Below are 21,037 nucleotides of genomic sequence, written 5' to 3' on the forward strand. Positions count from 1 at the left end.
TAAAGAATCCGAAAGAAGGAGGACAAATTTGAAAAACAACTTAATTATAAAGTCATGTAGTGCGGTAAATAACTGATCGTAAAGAGCTTGTTCTTTGGGAAAAACGCCTTCACCGAAATAGGGAAATATTTGAGATGCTCCTCGTACTGTATGTATGTCCATATTACGACATAATATATCCATGCAATACTAGGAGGATCTCTAACTCGCACTAAAAGTGAATATTCAATTTAAAACATTACATTTATTATCCCTTAACAAGGGGAGTACGATAAATACCATGATAAGAGTCTGCCGAAATAGCTCAGTTGGGAGAGCGTTAGACTGAAGATCTAAAGGTCCCCGGTTCAATCCCGGGTTTCGGCAAGTTAACACTTTTTAAAATGTTGCTTCCGATAGACTACAAAATACACTGGATTAGAAAAAAATTGTATGCATTAAAGTCTCGCTTTACAAAATTTGATACATATCGTTTGACTCACTAACAAAAGAAAATATGAAAAACTAGAATCAAATATACTATATAGTATTTGACCACATGTTGTATCAGGATTTTTTTAAAATTAAAATAAATAAATTATATACGTCACATATAAATGCATCGTAAAACTCATATAAATTTTTATTATTATTTTTTTTAATACGATTACACCATTTTATGATTTATTTATTTTTTAATTTGTGGCATAACTAAAATCAATAGCTATAAGTAATGAATATAATTTCTTTTGTTGTCTGTTTTAAAAATATAAATTTTTATCCAATTGCCAAATTCTATAGATTGTCTTTTGTATACAATTAACTACAGTGTTAAGAATCTGCCGAAATAGCTCAGTTGGGAGAGCGTTAGACTGAAGATCTAAAGGTCCCCGGTTCAATCCCGGGTTTCGGCATAGTATTTTGGTTATTGGTATTGTTATTATTATTATTATTATTTTTTTTTTTTTGGAAAAGTAGAAGTTTTGTTTAAATTGCTTTTGTTAATGTGACCAAAAGTCCCAAGAAATACTTATGATAATTTTATATTTTAATATTAGCATTTTTAACATTGTCATCGAAGCGCCGAAATAGCTCAGTTGGGAGAGCGTTAGACTGAAGATCTAAAGGTCCCCGGTTCAATCCCGGGTTTCGGCATAATATTTTGGATATTTTATAATTTTTTTTAATTGCAAATAAAAGTTTTATTTCAACTGTATTGGACTAAAACCATAAATTAAATTTATTTATTTTTTTTTTATTAAAAAAAAAAAAAAATATGTGTGATAATTTGTAAAATAATATTATTTTTTTATCTTTAACGTTGTCTGTGCAACGCCGAAATAGCTCAGTTGGGAGAGCGTTAGACTGAAGATCTAAAGGTCCCCGGTTCAATCCCGGGTTTCGGCAATGTAATATTTTTATTTAATATTATTTAATTAAAATTTTTGGTTCTTTAACAATATATTTATATATTTATATAAGCTAGCTTTAGTGGCTAGTGTTTATTTTTTTTATTTATTTTAATTTTTTAATTATAATAAATAATTAAATAAATAATTAAAAATAAGTTCTCTTATTTTATTTATAATATAAGAATAATTTTTCGCATTTAAGGATCTATTTCAAACTTTATCGCGGGTATATAATATTGACCAAAGTAAAGCTGGCGATAAATTAAACTTATTTTTTATGGAAAAACATTTATTGGGTTAACTTTATTATTTTTTCGAAATTTTCTTCAGTCCAATGAAATATTCTTATATCAAAACTAAACATTATTACCAATTCAAGAAAATTCATTAGGCATAATTAATTCATTAAAAAATTTTTTAGTTTGAAGGTGAAATTTGTAAATCTTTATGCTTCATTTGTGTACAATTTTTCCATCTTTTATTTCATTTAAGTAACGTACACAAATATTATTAGATTAAAAGAAACTTCCTCCAAACATAATAATTCCATGAACTAAAATTAAGTTAAATTACCTTTACCCCCATTTTCATGAAGCTCCGTTAGTGCTACGTTAGCAAACGAACTTTTAAACCGTACTATAGACATACCTGTCATCCCGCCAATATATTCTATATATCATTTAGGCACCTAACTGCTAATAAATTTTCAGTTAAAGTTAACCGGAGAGAAGATATTTCCATTTTACTTTCTATTAACTGGAAGTTAAAGTCTAACGGAGCTACATGAAAATGGCCGTTAGTGAAATAGAGGGTTTATTTGTTTTTTTTTTGAGTGTAGACTCTCTTATTAGCCTGATACATCGGGCTGCCACATAACCTAACCTAACCTAACTCTTCACACTAGGCCTAAATTATTATGATTTAAGAAAGTTTCTTCACAAATTAATTAAAAATATTTTCTAAATTCATGTCTCCTACAAAATAGTTCAAAATTTCATAAAATTTGTAAATTTCACCAATAATACGCCCATCATGAACTTCGTATGGTACTAAAGACATTTTTGCAATTTTTAACTCTAATTTATTCCTCAAATCTTCGAAATTTTCTTTTACAAGTGAAAAAAAAAAAATAATTATGTGTAATAAATTTTCTTGAATTTACTTAGTTTTTTAAAAATCGGCACGACATCTGCGTTTGTAATACAGTTTAGTTAATATTTATCTAATTTTCTAAAATTAAACAAAACTTTCCTTTTTTATTATTTTAAAGTGTATAAATTATTTCGTTATAGATTGGCTTTTAGGCTATGTTAGAAATTGCTAACCTACACTCAAAAAAAAATTGAACTCTCTATTTCACTAAAGCCAATTTAACTTTATTTTAGTTCATGGAATTATTATGTTTGGAGAAAGTTTTCTTTACTCTAATACCGTTAGTTAAATGAACTAAAATACGGGAAAAAATTATACACAAATTAAGCATAAAGGTTTACTAAATTCGTATTGCTCATAAAATAGTTCATTATTTCTTAAAATTTTTTAAATTTTACTAAAAATGCGTCCAATCATGAACTTCGTATGTCACTAAAGACATTCTTGCAATTTTTAACTCCAATTTTTTCCTTCAAACTACAAAATTTTCTTCAACAAGTGAAAAAATTTTTTTTTATGTCTAATAATTTTTCTTCAATTTGTAGAAAAATATTTACTTATTTTTGTCGTATCGGCGTGTTGCAAGCGTTTGTAACAGGTTGGCTGATAAGTTCCCGGTCTGACACATAGATGGCGCCGCTAGTATTAAATGCATATTATTTTTATATAGTACCAACCTTCGAATGATTCGTGTCAAAATTTGACGTCTGTAAGTCAATTAGTTTGTGAGATAGAGCGTCTTTTGTGAAGCAACTTTTGTTATTGTGAAAAAAAATGGAAAAAAAGGAATTTCGTGTTTTGATAAAACACTGTTTTCTGAAGGGAAAAAATACGGTGGAAGCAAAAACTTGGCTTGATAATGAGTTTCCGGACTCTGCCCCAGGGAAATCAACAATAATTGATTGGCATGCACAATTCAAGCGTGGTGAAATGAGCACGGAGGACGGTGAACGCAGTGGACGCCCGAAAGAGGTGGTTACCGACGAAAACATCAAAAAAATCCACAAAATGATTTTGAATGACCGTAAAATGAAGTTGGTCGAGATAGCAGAGGCCTTAAAGATATCAATGGAACGTGTTGGTCATATCATTCATCAATATTTGGATATGCGGAAGCTTTGTGCAAAATGGGTGCAGCGCGTGCTCACATTTGACCAAAAACAACAACGTGTTGATGATTCTGAGCGGTGTTTGCAGCTGTTAACTCGTAATACACCCGAGTTTTTCCGTCGATATGTGACAATGGATGAAACACTCCTGAGTCCAATCGACAGTCGGCTGAGTGAACAGCGACCGGTGAACCGTCTCCGAAGCGTGGCAAGACTCGAAAGTCCGCTGTTTTGTCTCAGTTTTTTGGGGTGCACATGGAATAATTTTTATCGATTATCTTGAGAAGGGAAAAACCATCAACAGTAACTATTTTATGGCGTTATTGGAGCGTCGTTTGAAGGTTGAAATCACGGCAAAACGGCCCCATATGAAGATGAAAAAAGACAACGCACCGCAAAAATTCATGAATTGGGCTTCGAGTTGCTTCCCCACACGGTTGAAAAAGACTGTTTTTCATATGTTTGGCTATAAACATTATATGTTTGGAACACAAATTTTTAAACACAATATTTTTGAGTGCAAGCATATAATATTCATAAACTAGCATAACATGTTTGGGATATATATGTTAATATGTTAGAACATATTATGTTTGGGACATAAAATGTTTGTAAATATAATATGCCTGAATGCAAACATATATTAATTTAGAAATAGCCTATAAACATATAGGTGTTTAGTAGCTTGGAGCGCTATTTAACAGGGAGCGATATTGAATTAAGTTGGTGGTTGTTGCTTGTTATTACAAAATTAACATTTTATTTTTCCTTGGGCAATTGATCAGCTACTTCTTTGATCCTTACAAACTGTGTGGCCCGCTGTTCGAATCCCCGTCCGGCAAAAGGTAAAATTAAAATAAAACAAAAATCATAAAATTGAATAATTTCTTCTACAATGTTTGTATTACAGAAAAAGGTGCTAAGAACTAAAAAATCTCGTGGAAGTGAGAAAGATGTCGGGGAATATACAATTGGGCAGAAACAAAATTTTGAACATTCAGGTCGAAAACCTATGTTGTTAGCACCTATATTACCTGTTTATTTTCATAATTCATTATGATTGTAAATATGTAAATAACTAAATAAAATTTTGAGCACAATATTGTTTGGGAGAATTTTTTTTTAGCATATAATATTTTTGGCTGCAAAATGCTTCCAAACATATTATATGTTCACATAATAACATATTGTTTTTTGGAAGACAACATTATTGAATTTGGATGCAAAAATACAAAATGTTTGGAACTTAGACTACCCAAACATATATTGTTTAGACCAATATGCTTTCAAACATATTATATATTGGAAGAGATCAAACATATAAATGTTTGGGCAATACCCAAAAATGTATATGCTTGAAGCAAAATATGTTTGGGAGTATATGTTACAGAAGCGATTTTTTGTGAGCGTGCACCCACCGTATTCTCCAGATCTGGCCCCCAGCGACTTTTTCTTGTTCTCAGACCTCAAAAGGATACTCGCAGGGAAACAATTTGGCTGCAATGAAGAGGTGATCGCCTAAACTGAGGCCTATTTTGAGGCAAAACCGAAGGAGTACTACCAAAATGGTATCAAAAAATTGGAAGGTCGTTATAATCGTTGTATCGCTCTTGAAGGGAACTATGTTGAATAATAAAAACGAATTTTGACAAAAAAAAAAGTGTTTTTCGTTGTTAGACCGGGGACTTATCAGCCAACCTGTTAGGATTTGTTTTTTGGTTTGCCAGAAGAGTATTTAAATCTCAACTTAAACCTAAACTTTATGCGGTCTGAGCTCAATACTTCGATGCGTTTCGCACGGAATGACAAAGTTAGTAAACTCCTGATGGATGGAACGGTAATTCGTAGCCCGATTCGACCCATTTCGTCTTACTTTAAAATGTTGCAAAAAATATCTCTTAATTTGAAAAGTGGGTCCGTTTTTTTCATCGAATCTTGCCAATAAATCTGCATAGTACAGGCCAGTAACAGATTCACGTTATTGGCGGCAGTCGATCTGCACCTCACCCTGTGAATCCGCGAAAAAGGTGGCCATCAATTTTCATTACCTTTTTACAGCACGGATGAAGTTCACAAATTTAACTTTTCCTTGGTCTCCAAAGTGCATGAGTTGATCTATGTTGGTAGATCGACAGTAATGATATGGCAACCACAAATATTTGCTGATTTATTTTTCTCCACTATTAAAATAACCAAAAAATCCTCTATCTTGTATGTTAGACAGAAAGACAATTTGCCGATACGAGACCGTGGAGTGGGGGTTGCCGACGCTCTTCAATTGCAATGCACGATTTACATTTCAAAATACTTTTCTCAGTAAAATTTAACACCAAAATAACCCTCTTGGATAATGCCTAAATATGAAGATTATAGTTATTAAGAAATATTTTCGTAAATTTTATGAAGAAATTGTAATGCTGAATGTTATGTAACATTTAAAACAAAATTGTAAAAAATTCTCCACAACAATAATGAATTGTGCAGAAAGTTTCGTTAAAAGTACAATTTTTTTTACGAAGAAAAGTTGTAGATTATTTAAAAGTTTTTTTTTGTAAAATTTTCGAATATCAATGAAAATTTCGTTGTTGTAATGAAGAAGAACTTTTCTTCAAAAAGTAAAAAAAAATATGTTTAACAATTTTCTTGAATTTGTTAAAAAAATATGCGCTCTCATATTTCTCCAGATAGGTAAATTTTATTATATAACTTACTTTATAGGTATATAATTTAATTCATGAATTACTTAATTATTTTTTTAATTTTAATCTAATGTATTTTCGGCTTGGTATATCTTCACGCAATAACCATGCAAAATCATTTAACTCATACAGTTCCGAGTATATGTATCATGAGCCATATATAATTAATGCAGATCCACGCTAATGTTTATTTCAACAACAATGAATGAATGAACATTTGTGAGAATGTGGTTTTATATACATACGAAGTCCACAAACACACATAGTTTTATTTTTTTTATTTTTAAACCACAAGACAACAGAGAGCGTTGAGAGCTCTGACTGAATGATAATCTTATCACAGCAACGATTAAGCAAACGAGATGTCTATTTTTGTTTTAAACAATGAGTAAATGTTTACGACTGTGGCATGTATGCTTGTGTGTGGTATTCATACCGGTGTGTATTTAACACACCGCCACCATGTGCGCCGAAATAGCTCAGTTGGGAGAGCGTTAGACTGAAGATCTAAAGGTCCCCGGTTCAATCCCGGGTTTCGGCAGATTTGTTTTTTTTTTTATTTATTTATTATTATTTTTTTAATATCGGGAAATTTATTTAAACGTGTTTTGTTTATAAATTAAATATAATACTTTCACAAAAAATGATAATATTAATAAAATAAACACATTGTTAAATTAGCAAATGAGATAGCATTAAATTCAGAGGGATTTAACTAATTTGTAAATAATTTTAATAGCATGATAAACAAAAATATGTGAGACTCATAAGGTTTTATTTAATTTTATGGGATTTATATAATTTTTAATTAATTAAACCCAAAAAAGTGAACCTATCATGAAAGAAAATGTAGGTTTTATTTTTGAAAAGTTTAACTATAATAATTTTTTAATTGCAATATACTACAAATAAGTTAATACTTTTTGTCAAATTTAAGAAAATTTCATATGTTGAAGGGAAAAATTGGATTTAAAGCTTGTTAAAATGTCTTTAGCGCAGTACGAAGTTCAAGAGAGGTATAATTTTAGTAAAATTTACTTATAACCCTTCTGTGCGTGATGTGGTCCCGCTGGACCTTTTTGATTTTTATTCCTACATAACTTTATCTTTTGCATGATTTGCAGCGTGATGGTTTATGACTTCTTGTATTAAAGTGTTTTAAGTTGAAAACTGTAAATTTTTATGTGATTGAATCGTTAAATTGGTTTTTATAGTTATTTTAAAAAGTTTAGTGCGATTCTGCGTGATGAGGTCCAATGGGACATACCACTAATTGCATTAGTGATTTCAGCGCAGTTTTAAAAGCAGCGTAAAGATATTGCGATTTTTGTATTTGGAACAATTAATAACAATAACAAAATACCGTTATTTAGAAGAATTTGTTATTTTTGAAGTTTCCATGGATTTCGTTGCTTCGTAGTACATAATTTTATGTCTTTCGAGGATATATCCACTGTAGCGAAAATACAAGTTTTTAGCGAGCGAAAATACAATTTTCTGTGGAAATAAAATTTCGACAAAATTTTATGTTGAAAAAAAATTTAGACAAAATTTTCTATGGAGATAAAATTCTGACAACATTTCTTATAGCAATAAACTTTTGACAACATTTTCTATAGAAATAAAATTTTGACAACATTTCCTATAGCAATAAACTTTTGACAAGATTTTCTATAAAAATAGAATTCTGAGAAAATTATCTATAGAAATAAAATTTTCTACAGAACAAAAAAAAAAAAAACAGAAACAAAAAATTTTAAATAAAATTGTGACAAAATTTTATGTAGAAATAAAATTTTGACAAAACTTTTTGTAGAAATAAAAGTTCCACAAATTTTTCTATAGAAATACAATTTTGAAATAAACTTTTTTTCTTTTTGTTTGTTATTTTTGGTTTCTCTTCAATCATTATTGTTGTTTTTGATCTCAGCTTAAAACCATGCATTGACTAAACTACAAGTGTAGCTTAACCAACAGAGGAAAAGTATGCTGGTCAAATTTATTTGGGCAACGCCCTATAGACTGCAAGATGGTTGGATGGACGCACGTTTCGAAATTACCACATTCCTCATCAGCATCCTCTACTTGCAGCAAAACTATCAACCAATTATCAGAATAAATTCGGGTAATTCACTCAACTCAAAGTGAACTACACTTGAACCTTCCGAAAAATTTTTGAGAAAGTTTTTTCTCAGAAATAACATTTTGACAAAATTTCTGTCGAAATAAAATTTTGAAAAAATTTGCTACAGAAATAAAATTTTGGCAAAATTTTCTAAAGAAATAAAATTTTGGGAAACTTTTTTATAGAAATAAAATTTTGACAAATTTGTCTATATAAATAAACTATTGATAAAACTCTTTATAGAAATAACTTTTTGACAACATTTTCTATAGAAATAACTTATTGACAACATTTTCTATAGAAATACAATTTTGACAAAATTTTCTATAGAAAAAAATTTTGAGAAAATTTTCTATAGATATACAATTTTGAGAACATTTTCTATAGAAATATCATTTTGACAACATTTTCTACAGAAATACAATTTTGTGAAAATTTTCTATAAAAATAAAATTCGGAGAAAATTTTGTATTGAAATAAAATTTTGAGAACATTTTCATGAAATCCCTACTTTTGAGAAAATTTTCTATAGAAATACAATTTTGAAAAAATTGGCAACCGTGATACGGAATAATACTAAAGACTTTTATTTATAAGTTTCTCTATACCGAAACAAAAAGAGTTCGTGAGATTTACAGAAATTTGCTATTATAAACACATTTCGGAAAATCTACAACAAAATCGGAAAATTGCTGGAAACCATAAAATCCTCAAATCAAAACTGTCATCCCCATTTATGGAAAGAAATTACAAATTTGGGGAAAGTTCTCAAAAGTCTACTTTTCAACTAATCACTAATCAATTGTAGTCGAGATCAACTTTTTCACTAAAATACGCCTTTTGGTTTGTTTGAAAATCAACTCAACTCCACTAATCGATTGCTGATGTTGGACGAAGTCGACTAATCGAAGTTTACAACCACATTAATCCTAATGTTAAAAGCTTAGCGAAAATTGTAATTTTGAGTGGCTACCCGAATTTGTTAAAAAGCTATGAGTTTGTTCTGAAAACTTAATTCTTGAAGTGTTTATTGGATATATATTTGAAAAATTTGTTGATACGTTACATTTTCGGAATTTATGTGAAACAGAAATGAACCAAATTTTACATCAAAAACTTAAGTTAGAATAGATCTCATAAACTAATAAGATTTGTGTATATTTCGATTTGCCCCTTACCTATGATTGTCTTGTCCAAAGATTGGCGAAAGTTAGATAATTCTTCCTCATCCATTTCTCGTATTACAATTTAAATTCCATAGAGACTCTTAACTTTTACTTTTATCACAATTAAAAAAAAAAAACATCCGGCTTTTTTTTACCAGCAAAAAAAATCTGAATCCCCAGCAAGCTGACATTTAAAAGTACAAAGAGTCCATTAACATGTCCTCCCATATTGTGTTAAGGGTCTACCGCAACCGCATATTCAGGGGGTCACATTAAAAAAGCGACCCTCTTAAGAAATAAATAAAAAAATACCACATGCCTTCACAGCATTTGAAAGCAAAAGGAAAGGAAGTCCTTTTAAAAAAATCATGCATATGCGCAAAAAAATGAGGCACCCACAGGATCTGTTTATGAATGATGATGATCAACCACACAAACAAAAAATAATATCTACAGCACCAAAAAGAAAACAAAAAACATGGGTCATAAAAAGGGAAAACATTTCCGCGATAATATCAACATATGCATGCATAAAAAGTTAAACCTCAAAAAAACTAAACGCTCAACAAAAGAGGACCTATGCCCAAATAAAAAAAAAAAAAAAACACGAAACCCTTAGTGCTGACTGGAAGATCACAGATCCTTTCACTTTCAGCAGCCTGTATGCCACGAGCTCTTCTTTCACTTTTGCTGATGAGAGATACTCCTCCTTCTTCTACTGCAGCTATCAGATGTTGCACAAGATGTTCTCAATAATGTTTCACAAAACGAAACAAATTAAGGGTGCTTCTCAAGAAGCTGGCCGCGCATGCGCGCACTCTTACTCTAGGCGAATAGCAATCGCACAAGGAATAACGACTCGCCTTTGGGCCTTTTCACAATTTCACTTTCATTCATAAAAAAACAAGAAACGATAAACGTCTGTTGGTAGTCTTAACTCGAAGATCATGGATGGACTCATCGTCATCATCACAAAAGATTAGAAACCTGATGTGGTACAAGAAAAAAAATCATTGCCGTCCTTTACCTTTCACCGGGAGAGCGGAAGAAAGGCGAGTCGCCTCATTTTTTATAGCCTCAATCAAAAAATTCTGGTCTATTCATTTTTAATAGCAGCGTGTGCTAGAGTGGATTAAAAATAAAGTGGAAATTATTCATCCATCATTTGGTGTTTTTTCTTCACCATTCAAATGTTGAAAAAATGAGGTAGCAATAAAGAATGTATTTTTTTAATGGTTCAAAGCTGTCATGTGGCATTTGGATCGTGCTATGGTTATTTTTTTTTTGTATTATTTTCTTTAGATTTTTAGCAATAAGCACGAGCTGAAAAAAAAAACATTTGGTGGAGTACCAAAAAAATTTGTGAATGCTTCGTAATAAATTCTGGGTATCGTTTATTTGCAAATCTTATTGTGTCCATGTGTGATAATAAGAGCTATACTTGCTTAAGAAATTTCTTCTCGGTAGGAATCATTTTTTATCATTATCGATATTTTATATATAACAAGCATATACAGGAGTAAGTTCGGCCGGGCCGAATATTAAATACCCACCACTATGAATCAAATATAATAGTTTCCTTTGAAAATTTCAGGGGGGTTTGATGACAGATATTTTCCCAAGCAGATCAGTTCAACCAGTATGCTTCCCATTGATAAATGTAAAGATTTTACCTTCCTTTTTTCGACGATGAAAAAAGTTTTTTTTCATAAAGATCAAAACATTTTAGGTTGTGACCATTTTATTTTAACTGGAAGAAAAACATTTTTGACGAATACCATAACATTTTAGATCGTGGCCATTTTCTTTTGATTCAAACAAAATTATTTGTATCAATATAATAACATTTTAGATGAGGACAATTTGATTTTTCTTAGAACCATGTTCACTGAGCCAACATGGTTGCAGGTGAAAATGTTACATGGTCGCTGCAAAAATAGCTCCTATCATATTATTTTGCTCTTCGAATATGATTGTGACAATCATGTTTCTTCTCTGCGTAGATATAGAGCTAAATGCAAGGGACGAAATATGCCCACAGTTAAGTTAGGATTTTAATATATTGAACTAAAGCAAAAGAAAATTTTCGTACGATTCCCAAAAATATAATGAATGAACTACAGTCCATTCTTACTATTCGTTCATTCGTACAATTTTTGGGAATCGTACGAAAATTTTCTTCTGCTTTAGTTCATATTGAACTTATATGTACGGTCATTGAACTTTATACCCATGTTTAGTTCATAAAATGTTTGAGATATACTTAAAACAGAAAAATTTCATTGGGATGTGGACATTTTCGCAAAAAAATAAAATTTAACTTCAAACAAAAATTTTTTTCCAATGAAAATAAGTTAAATTTAGCGTTCGTTTAATTACGGAAATTTTTTTCGGTGTATAAAGCTAAATATATTGTATCGAAATTAAATTAAATTGTATCGAATCAAAATAAATTAATTTTATAAATTAATTAAACAAACGAGTGGTTAATTATAATGTGCCAATTTTTCATACTTACCGGTGTAATTGTTTGAAAAATACCTAAAAAACAATAGGAAAATAAAAATTATTAACATGTTTAATACGTTATTGCTAAATTTTCTAAATTTTTCTATTTTTATACCCTCCACCATAGGATGGGGGTATATTAACATTGTCATTCCGTTTGTAAAACATCGAAATATTGCTCTAAGACCCCGTAAAGTATATATATTCTGGGTCGTGGTGAAATTCTGAGTCGATCTGAGCATGTCCGTCCGTCCGTCTCTTGAAATCACGCTAACTTCCGAACGAAACAAGCTATCGACTTGAAACTTGGCACAAGTAGTTGTTATTGATGTAGGTCGGATGGTATTACAAATGGGCCATATCGGCCCACTTTTACGTATAGCCCCCATATAAACGGACCCCCAAATCCGGCTGAAATTTGGTACATGGTGTTAGTATATGGTCTCTAACAACCATGCAAAAATTGACCCACATCGGTCCATAATTATATATAGCCCCCATATAAACCGATTGCCAGATTTGACCTCCGGAGCCTCTAAGAGAAGCAAATTTCATCCTATCCGGCTGAAATTTGGTACATGGTGTTAGTATATGGTCTCTAATGACCATGCAAAAATTGGTCCACATCGGTGCATAATTATATATAAACCGATTGCCAGATTTGACCTCCGGAGCCTCTTGGAAGACCAAAATTCATCTGATTCAGTCTATATTTGGTACGTGGTGTTAATATATGGCGTCAAACACCCATGCAAAAATTGGTCGAAACCGGTCCATAATTATGTATAACCCCCATATAAACCGATCCCCAGATTTGAACTCCGGGGCCCCTTGGAAGAGCAAAATTCATCGGATTCGGTTGAATTTTGGTACGTGATGTTAGTATATGGTATCCAACAACCATGCATGAATTGGTTCATATCAGTCCATAATTATATATAGCCCCCATATAAACCGATCCCACATTTGACCTCCGGTGCCTTGTGGAGAAGCAAAATTCATCCGATCTGGGTGAAATTTGGTACGTGGTGGTAGTATATGATATTTAACAACCATGCCAAAAGAGGTCCATATCAGTCCATAATCATATATAGCCCACATATAAACCGATCCCGAGATTTGGTTTTGGAGCCTCTTGGAGGAGTAAATTTCCTCCCGAGTCAGTTGGAATTTGGTACATTGTGCTAGTATATGGCCGTTAACAACCATGCCTAACTAGGTCCATACCGGTCTATAGTTATATATAGCCCTCAGATAAATCGATCCCCAATCACACAAAAATTGGTCCATATCAAGTTCATAATTGTATATAGCCCCATATAAGTGAACCCATATTTCATTTTGGCTCCCTACGTACCGTGCAAAAGTCCATATCGATTCGTAATTATGAATATCGATTCGTAATATAATGTAGGCTTACATACCTTTTTGTCTAATATATACCACGTGTGGACTAACTCACAATTTCGAAAACGATTTAAGATACCACAATCCAAGTAATTCGATTGTGGATGACAGAACTATTTGTTTGCAGGCAGGTCAAGTTCGACTATATCGGTCAAAGTTTTGATATAGTCCCCATATAAACCGACCTCCCGATTTGGGGTCTTGGGCTTATAAAAACTGTAAATTTTATCGAATTTGCCTGAAATTGAAAATCTAGAGGTATTTTAGGACCATCAAAAAGTATGCCGAAAACGGTGCCTATCGGCCCATGTTTTGGTATAGCCCCCATATGGACCGATTTCCCGATTTTGCCTCTTGGGCGTCTAGAAAGTGTATTTTCTATCCGATTTGCCTGAAATTGGAAATCTAGAGATATTCTAGGACCATAAAGAGATGTGCCGAAAATGGGGTGTATCGGTCCATGTTTTGACATAGCCCCCATATAGACCGATCTCCCGATTTTACATCTAGGACCATAAAGAGATGTGCCGAAAATGGGGTGTATCGGTCCATGTTTTGACATAGCCCCCATATAGACCGATCTCCCGATTTTACATCTTGGGCTCTAGAATCCGTAGTTTTTACCCAATTTGCCTGAAATTGGAAATCTAGAGGTATTCTAGGAAAATAAAGAGATGTGCCGATTATATTGAGTATAGGTACAGTTTTTGATATAGCCCCCTTATAAACCGGCCCTCCGATTTGGGGTCTAGATTCTAGAACTACAATTAAATGTGCTGAATACTGTGTGTTCTTCCATGTTTTTGTATAGCCCCTATTACACCGAACTTCCGATTTAACTTCTAGGGTTTCTAGAAATTGTAGTTTTTATCCGGTTTGCCACAAATTGAAAATATACTGGCATTTTAGACCCATAACAAAATGTATATTTTTTAGTTTTATCGGTCCATTTGGTAAGGCCTCCAAATAGACCGATTTTACTTATTGAGGGTATAGAAAGCGCACTGATCATGAAAATTGCGTGAAACTGAATGAAAAATTTCCAGATTTTACTTCTCGTAGTTACTTAAGTAATTGGGATGAAAATCTACAGATTTTAGATTTCAAATCAAGTCGTTATTTCATAATTTTCTTGCACACTTACAAGAGATGTTTATGATTCCTCTAAAACTCAAACAAAAATGATTCTTATAAATTCAGAATCTGATCTAGTCTTCTTAGGTAAAATCTTTACATTTACCAGTGGGAAGCGTACTGGTTGAATTGATCTGCTTGGGAAAATATCTATCATCAAACCCCCCTGAAATTTTCAAAGGAAACTATTATATTTGATTCATGTTTGTGGGTATGTAAGATTCGGCCCGACCGACCTTACTACTGTACATACTTGTTTTGTGTATGTGAGGATATCCCCCATTAAAACAAATATAAACTGCTGAAAATAGGTCGATTGGAATCTCAAATACAGGATCGCATACAAAAAAGACACCTCTTCGCAAAAAATTATATGAATCAGTGGACCTATAAGAATATGGTTTCTATAGATGTAAGAAGTTGATTTTATCGAGCCTTTGCCCTCAGCAGCCATAAATTTAAAGTAAATCATTTCAGGTGACTTTAAAGACCAGTCCAGATGCTAGGTTTCTAGAAATTAAATTTAAAGATGCAAGATCCTATTTTTATTCCAACCGATATACAGGACCAATAATCAGTGTTGCCAGTATTGGGGATTTTCCCCCAATTGGGGATATATATTCGTGAATAGGGACGACATTTTTAAGTTCGGAACTTGGGGATTTGGTGGGGAATTTCTAAAAATTTGGGGATTTTTTCGAGAAAATGTTTTAAACTTAAAAAAATATTTCTATACAAAGTTCTGTGAAAATTTTACTTCTACACGAAATTTTGTCAAAATTTTATTTCTACAGAAAATTTTGTCAAATTTTAATTTCTATAGAAAATTTTGTCAAAATTTTATTTCTACAGAAAATTTTGTCAAATTTTCATTTCTATCGAAAATTTTGTCAAAATTTTATTTCTACAGAAAACTTTGTCAAAATTTCATTTCTATAAAAAATTTTGTCAAAATTTTATTTCTACAGAAAATTTTGTCAAATTTTCATTTCTATAGAAAATTTTGTCAAAATTTTCATTTCTATAGAAAATTTTGTCAAAATTTTATTTATACAGAAAATTTTGTCAAATTTTCATTTCTATCGAAAATTTTGTCAACATTACAAACTATACAAAATTTAGTCAAAATTTTATTTCTACAGGAAATTTTGTGAAATTTTTTTTCTACAGAAAATTTTGTTAAAATTTTATTTCTATAGAAAATTTTGTCAAAATTTTATTTCTACAGAAAATTTTGTAAAATTTTCATTTCGATAGAAAATTTTGTCAAAATTTTTTTTTTCTACAGAAATTTTGTCCAAATTTTATTTCTATAGAACATTTTGTAAAAATTTTATTTCTACAGAAAATTTTGTCAAATGTTCATTTCTGTAGACAATTTTGTCAAAATTTAATTTCTATAGAAAATTTTGTCAAATTTTCATTTCTATAAAAATTTTGTCAAAATATTATTTCTATAGAAAATTTTGTCAAATTTTCATTTTTATAAAAATTTTGTCAAAGTTTTATTTTTACAGGAAATTTTGTCAAATTTTTTTCTACAGAAAATTTTGTCCAAATTTTATTTCTATAGAAAATTTTGTCAAAATTTTATTTTTACAGAAAAATGTTCAAATTTTCATTTCTATAGAAAATTTTGTCAAAATTTCATTTCTATGGAAAATTTTGTCAAAGTTTTATTTCTATGGAAAATTTTGTCAAAATTTTATTTCTATATAGAAAATTTTGTCCAATTTTCATTTCTATAGAAAATTTTGTCAAAATTTTATTTCTACAGGAAATTTTGTCAAAATTTAATTTCTACAGGAAATTTTTGTCAAAATTTTATCTCTACCGAAAATTTTTCAAATTTTCATTTCTATAGAAAATTTTGTCAAAATTTCATTTCTATGGAAAATTTTGTCAAAATTTTCATTTCTGTAGAAAATTTTGTCAAAATTTTATTTCTACAGAAAATTTTGTCAAAATTTCATTTCTATGAAAAATTTTGTCAAAATTTTATTTCTATGGAAAATTTTGTCACCATTTTATTTCTATAGAAAACTTTGTCAAAATTTTATTTTTACAGAAAATTTTGTCCAATTTTCATTTCTATAGAAAATGTTGTCAAAAATTTAATTTCTATAGGAAATTTTGTCAAAATTTAATTTCTATAAAAAAATTTGTCAAAATTTTATTTTACAGGAAATTTTTGTCAAAATTTAGTCAAAATTTTATTTCTACAGGAAATTTTGTGATTTTTTTTTCTACAGAAAATTTTGTTAAAATTTTATTTCTATAGAAAATTTTTGTCAAAATTTTTTTTCTACAGGAAATTTTGTCCAAATTTTATTTCTATAGAACATTTTGTAAAAATTTTATTTCTACAGAAAATTTTGTCAAATGTTCATTTCTGTAGACAATTTTGTCAAAATTTAATTTCTATAGAAAATTTTGTCAAATTTTCATTTCTATAAAAATTTTGTCAAAATATTATTTCTATAGAAAATTTTGTCAAATTTTCATTTCTATAAAGATTTTGTCAAAGTTTTATTTTTACAGGAAATTTTGTCAATTTTTTTTTCTACAGAAAATTTTGTGCAAATTTTATTTCTATAGAAAATATTGTCAAAATTTTATTTTTACAGAAAAATTTTCATTTCTATAGAAAATTTTGTCAAAATTTCATTTCTATGGAAAATTTTGTCAAAGTTTTATTTCTATGGAAAATTTTGTCAAAATTTTATTTCTATATAGAAAATTTTGTCAAAATTTTATTTCTATAGAAAATTTTGTCAAAATGTTATTTCTATAGAAAATTTTGTCAAAATTTTATTTCTATGGAAAATTTTGTCAAAATTTTATTTCTATAGAAAATTTTGTCAAAATTTTATTTCTACAGAAAATTTTTTCCAATTTTCATTTCTATAGAAAATTTTGTCAAAATTTTATTTCTACAGGAAATTTTGTCAAAATTTAATTTCTACAGGAAATTTTTGTCAAAATTTTATCTTTACCGAAAATTTTTCAAATTTTCATTTCTATAGAAAATTTTGTCAAAATTTCATTTCTATGGAAAATTTTGTCAAAATTTTCATTTCTGTAGAAAATTTTGTCAAAATTTTATTTCTATAGAAAAATTTGTCAAATTTTTTTTCTATAGAAAACTTTCTCAAAATTTTATTTCTATATAGAACATTTTGTCACAATTTATTTTTTCTATATTGAAAATTTTCTAAAATTTTTTTCTATATTCATTCATAAATACAAGGAACGCTGAACTCCCATTTTCATATCTCCAGCATTTGGAAGACGATCACCAGTCTCTTGGTGTTGTGGTTCGAAATATTGATTTTAGTGCAGCTTGCTGGATTATTATTATGACTGATTTTCTACAGCAGAGCCTTTTGCTTTATTTTTTTTTAAATGCATTGGGGATTTTTGTGTGGTATTTAAATTTGGCGACGAAAACATCATAACTTGGGGACAAGAGCCAGAAAAGTACGAGCAACACTGCCAATAATCATAGTCTACTTGGCAGAACTATATTTCCTTACATGCATCTTCGAGTGCGTAACCTATTCCATCTTTGAGATTGGAAAAGCGACTGAACAGTTTTTTTTCTAGTATAGGGATAATCCACACACATCTATTTCACCACACACACAGATACTCTCGGATTGGAACTAAGAAAGAGAAGAGTATGTGGGATGAATGCAATGCCTTGTCCCATATGTGGACGCGCGCACAATACTTTTGCTTTCAATTGAGTTGTAGATACACCGACCGGTAGATAGGAGGCACACATATGGTGAATACACGGAAGTTGCCGATGAGCATAAACAAAATGGGGTTGGGATTTGTATAATGTGGATACAATATAGCTGGTGGCAATCAATCGAGCGACCGAAGAAAGAAGCCCCATGTGTGAACTATACACCACAACACGCATATCAACTATGGTGAGGTATTCCCCCATGCCATAAGACTGCCGACTCTGCTGACACCCATCATTGTCTACGTGAACAGAGTGTGAGTGTGGCATTAGAAAAGGTTCGTTGTGAGAGTGATAGTTTTACGATAGTTGAAGTGACTCTGTGGAAATTTCTGTTCGCCCGATACTTAGTTATGGTAATATATTAGTTCTGAAACACTATTTCTGTTAGTTATAGTTTTAGTTACTCTCTCACTTGAGCCCCAATAAAATATGAAATGCTTTTGTTGTATGTGTCAATGTAATATTCCATAGGTAGGGGAGCTTTGAATAAAAAGGCGTTCTCCTTAGCATGTGAAATCGCAATAGTATGAAAGTCGAGTCATATATTTAGGTGTACTTTTTGCTGTTGTGTTCAAGGCAGGGATGATACATGATGTTAATGAAGAAATACTAAAAACATATAAAAAATGTACATTTCGAAAGAAAATTCGAAATTATTTCTATACAAAATTTTGTCAAAATTTTATTTCTATAGAAAATTTTGTCAAAATATAATTTCTATAGAAAATTTTGTCAAAATTTTATTTCTATAAAATTTTTTTTCAACAATTTATTTCTATAGAAAATTTTGCCAACAATTTATTTCTATAGAAAATTTTGCCAACAATTTATTTCTATAAGAAATTGTGTCAAAATTCTATTTCCATAGAAAATTTTGTCCGATTTTTATTCTATAGGAAATTTTGTCAAAATTTTATTTTTATAGGAAAAATTTTATTCTTATAGAAAATTTTGTCAACAATTTATTTCTATACAAAATTTTATTTCTATAGAAAATTTTGTCAAAATTATTTTTCTCATATTTTTATTTCTATTGAAAACTTTGTTTCTATAGAAAATTTTGTCAAAATGTTATTTCTATAGAAAAATTTTTGACAATTTTATTTCTATAGAAAATTTTGTCAAGAATTTATGTCTATATTATACCCCCCACCATAGGATGGGTGTCATTCCGTTTGTAACACATCTAAATATTGCTCTAAGACCCCATAAAGTATATATATTCTGGGTCGTGATGAAATTCTGTCTGTTGAAATCACGCTAACTTCCGAACGAAAAAAGCTATCGACTTAAAACTTGGCACAAGTAGTTGTTATTGATGTAGGTCGGATGGTATTGCAAATGGTCCACTTTTACGTATAGCCCCGGTCCACTTTTACGTATAGCCCCCATATAAACGGACCCCAAATTTGGCCTGTGAGGCCTCTAAGAGAAGCAAATTTCATCCGATCCGGCTGAAATTTGGTACATGGTGTTAGTATATGGTCTCTAACAACCATGCAAAAATTGGTCCACATCGGCCCATAATTATATATAGCCCCCATATAAACCGATCACCAGATTTGACCTCCGGAGCCTCTTGGAAGACCAAAATTCCTCCGATCTGGTTGAAATTTGGTACGTGGTATTAATATATGGCCTCAAACTCCCATGCAAAAATTTGTCGAAATCGGTCCATAATTATATATTGGCCCCATATAAACCGATCCCCAGATTTGACCTCCAGAGTAGAGGTGTGCACGTGACACAAAATTGTCGTGACTCTCGAAAATTTTCGTGATTTGTGCGTGAGTCGTGAGTCACGCTCATGACAACAGCGTGAGTGTGTGTGAGCGTGATTAACAAACCAAAATGTCGTGCGTGAGCGTGAGTCACGAAAATAATATCTTCGTGAGTGTGCGTGAGTAACGAATTAAACTCACGAAAATATTCCTGCTCACCAACATAAAACGTTTAAGAGTTAAATTCAATTACAATTTTAGTGACACCTGGGATGTTAAGAGTTTAATAACACTCTCAATTTTAATAATGCTCATGTTTTCAGAAACATCGGTAAGATAAATTAATCATAAAATTATTGGTGAGTCACGATATTTTTCGTGAGTCACGGTATTTTTCGTGAGTCACGACTTTTCGTGCGTGAGTATGCATGAGTACAAATTTTCTTTTCGTGAGTGTGCGTGAGCGTGAGTCCTATCAAAAAATATCGTGTGTGAGTGTGCATGAGTATGATTTTTCAGTCGTGAGTGTGCGTGAGTAAACTATTACTCACGTGCACACCTCTACTCCAGAGCCCCTTGGAAGTGCAAAATTCTTCCCATTCGTTTGAAATTTGGTACGTGATGTTAGTATATGGTATCCAACAACCATGCAGGAATTGGCCTATCAGCCCATAATTATATATAGCTCCCATATAAACCGATTTATTTTGCGTACTAACCTGGTAGTTTGCAATAAGGGAGATGCACCAACCTTTGTCACCAAGAACAGACAAGAGGTTTTGGACGTCACGTTGACCTCTCCGGAACTGAATGATAAGATATCTGAGTGGCAAGTTTTGAGGGAACATAGCTTCTCAGATGATATCTA

At 30.8% G+C, this 21,037-nt stretch overlaps 5 non-coding genes across 5 annotated transcripts; all 5 read left to right on the forward strand.

Moving 5' to 3' along the window:
* Positions 1–293: 293 nt before the first annotated feature.
* On the forward strand, positions 294–366 carry TRNAF-GAA (transfer RNA phenylalanine (anticodon GAA)). The gene has a single exon. It is a non-coding gene; the product is annotated as a tRNA-Phe (tRNA).
* Positions 367–820: 454 nt separating this feature from the next.
* On the forward strand, positions 821–893 carry TRNAF-GAA (transfer RNA phenylalanine (anticodon GAA)). The gene has a single exon. It is a non-coding gene; the product is annotated as a tRNA-Phe (tRNA).
* Positions 894–1,061: 168 nt separating this feature from the next.
* TRNAF-GAA (transfer RNA phenylalanine (anticodon GAA)) lies at positions 1,062–1,134 on the forward strand. Its single transcript has one exon. It is a non-coding gene; the product is annotated as a tRNA-Phe (tRNA).
* A 179-nt stretch (positions 1,135–1,313) lies between these two features.
* Positions 1,314–1,386, forward strand: TRNAF-GAA (transfer RNA phenylalanine (anticodon GAA)). Its single transcript has one exon. It is a non-coding gene; the product is annotated as a tRNA-Phe (tRNA).
* A 5,433-nt stretch (positions 1,387–6,819) lies between these two features.
* On the forward strand, positions 6,820–6,892 carry TRNAF-GAA (transfer RNA phenylalanine (anticodon GAA)). The gene has a single exon. It is a non-coding gene; the product is annotated as a tRNA-Phe (tRNA).
* The last annotated feature ends 14,145 nt before the right edge of the window (positions 6,893–21,037 follow it).

Source organism: Haematobia irritans, chromosome 1 (genome assembly GCF_050003625.1).
Source record: "Haematobia irritans isolate KBUSLIRL chromosome 1, ASM5000362v1, whole genome shotgun sequence".
In the NCBI taxonomy this organism is placed as follows: Eukaryota; Metazoa; Arthropoda; class Insecta; order Diptera; family Muscidae; genus Haematobia; species Haematobia irritans.